The sequence below is a fragment of the Camelina sativa genome, chromosome 9, assembly GCF_000633955.1.
Source record: "Camelina sativa cultivar DH55 chromosome 9, Cs, whole genome shotgun sequence".
NCBI lineage: Eukaryota > Viridiplantae > Streptophyta > Magnoliopsida > Brassicales > Brassicaceae > Camelina > Camelina sativa.
Genome location: NC_025693.1, coordinates 24212805 through 24215607, shown reverse-complemented (window position 1 = coordinate 24215607; position 2803 = coordinate 24212805).

Below are 2803 nucleotides of genomic sequence, written 5' to 3'. Positions count from 1 at the left end.
TCACCAACCTTGAGTGGATAGTTCTCAATCAAACCAAGTGGAGATTTTGAGGAGGCATCTCCAAATGTGATGGAAGAAGAGGGTTGCTTCATATCTTTGATCCCAAGACTCTTTACCATCTCAAGTGACATCACATTAACACTAGCTCCTGAATCACACAAGGCATCATCAAGTTGTAAAGCACCAAGTGAGCAAGGTATAGTGAATCTGCCTGGATCTTCAAGCTTGGAAAGTGTTTTTGGACTTGGTTGTTCTTCACTTGGTGAATCAAAAATTCCCATGATCTCTTCCACCTTCTCTCTGTTTGCTAGAATATCTTTGATGAACCCTATATGGCTAGGAACTTGAGACAAGCTATCCACATGAGGCAAAGGTGCTCCAACTCTATTCATATTAGCTTTGAAACTTTCTTTTTAGCCTTTGTAAGAACCCTTTGGGGAAATGGAATTGGAGGACTATAAAGAGGAAGAGCAACACTTGGTTCATCTTTCTTTTCAACCTCCTTGGCAACTATCTCCTTACCCCTTGATCCCTTCTCAGATTTCTCAACTTTAGCAACCACCAAACTCTCAGCAGCATAACCATATAGGAGAGCAGAGATCTCTTCAATAGACCTTTCATTCTCATCAGCATGGCTATCCATTTTTTATTTTTCGAAACTCATACTAATAACCCTGTTCACTTCTTCCTTGAAGATGGCATTGCAAAACGCCTTTGGGTTTTGTTCTGATTTTCCGGGTAGAGAACCCATTTGTTTTGTTGAAGAGGAAGAAGCTTGTCCCTGGACTTGTGTTTGCAACCTTTCAAACTTAGCATTTAACTCACCATAGACATTGTCAACCTTGTTGTGTATGGCTTTCATTTGTGTAGCAAGTTCAATGGCTCCTCTTCCTTGTCCTTCTAGGAGTTGTCTAAGTAGAGCATTTGTGTCATCTACTTGACCTTGAGGATGTGGTGCAGTCAGTTGTTGTTGAGGTTGGGAATAGCTTTGAGGATTGGCTTGGTAGTTTCCTTGAGGTTGAGGCTGATAGTTGGGTTGGGAAGGGAAACCAGGTGGTTTTTGGGGTGGATAAGACTGATCTTGTGGGTTCTCCACATTGGTGCTGCGGTAAGAGAGGTTAGGGTGGTTACGGTAATTAGGATTGAACTTGTTATAGCCTTGGTNCCAAACTCTCAGCAGCATAACCATATAGGAGAGCAGAGATCTCTTCAATAGACCTTTCATTCTCATCAGCATGGCTATCCATTTTTTATTTTTCGAAACTCATACTAATAACCCTGTTCACTTCTTCCTTGAAGATGGCATTGCAAAACGCCTTTGGGTTTTGTTCTGATTTTCCGGGTAGAGAACCCATTTGTTTTGTTGAAGAGGAAGAAGCTTGTCCCTGGACTTGTGTTTGCAACCTTTCAAACTTAGCATTTAACTCACCATAGACATTGTCAACCTTGTTGTGTATGGCTTTCATTTGTGTAGCAAGTTCAATGGCTCCTCTTCCTTGTCCTTCTAGGAGTTGTCTAAGTAGAGCATTTGTGTCATCTACTTGACCTTGAGGATGTGGTGCAGTCAGTTGTTGTTGAGGTTGGGAATAGCTTTGAGGCTTGGCTTGGTAGTTTCCTTGAGGTTGAGGCTGATAGTTGGGTTGGGAAGGGAAACCAGGTGGTTTTTGGGGTGGATATAGACTGATCTTGTGGGTTCTCCATATTGGTGCTGCGGTAAGAAAGGTTAGGGTGGTTGCGGTAATTAGGATTGAACTTGTTATAGCCTTGGCCACCAACATAATTGACCTTTTCTTGTCTCTCAACACAAGCTTCCATACCTTCTTGATAAAGTTTATATTCATTGACAAAGTGGACTGGCTTTTGAGTGGCAAGAAGCATCTTATCCATCTTTTCATTCAATGCTTTGGTCTCCTTGCGGTGATGCTCATTCATATCAGAATGATCTCTTGTAGTTCGATCATAATCCTCCCTATAATTACCATCACTTTGAGCAAGATTCTCCACCAAAGTCATACCAACATCAACATCTTGGCCAAGAAAGTTTCCATTACTTGCTGTGTCAAGCAACATCCTTATTTTTGGTAGCACCCCTCTATATAATGTGCTAAGAAGAGACTCCTTGGAGAAACCATGATGAGGGCATTGCATAGTATAGCCCTTGAATCTCTCCCATGCTTCACAAAAACTCTCATTTCCCTTTTGAGCAAAGCTTGATATCTCATTTCTCAACCTTGTTGTTCTTGTAGTTGAGAAGAACTTGGAGAGGAAGGCTCTCTTGCATTGATCCCACGAGGTAATGGATCCCACTGGTAGGTTCTTCTCCTAAGTCCTAGCTCTATCTCCAAGGGAAAACGGAAAGATGCGGAGTTTGAATGCATCTTCCGAGATTCCATTGATTTTCACTGTCCCACACATCATATCAAACTGATCCAAGTGATCAAGAGGGTCTTCCATAGGCAGACCATGGAACTTTGAGCTTTGCACCATGTTGATAAGGCTTGACTTGATTTCGTAGTTGTTATTCTCAACAGCTGGTGCTCTAATTCCTTGGCGGTTCTCTTCAATGTTCGGTTGATCAAAGGCTCCAATGACTCGAGGTTGTCTTGGAGGATGGATAGGAGCTTGGTTTTGGTTGGGCTGCTCATTTCCATTATGAGAAGCGGCTGGAGGAGGGTTGTTCTCCATGGCTTGGCGGGCTAAATGGCGGTTCTCTCATTCAAGTAAGTGAATGTCGTCCACAGGCTGAAACAAGTTGGCTAGGCCGTGGCTTCTCAAGTTCATACAACCTGAAAATCAAAGACAA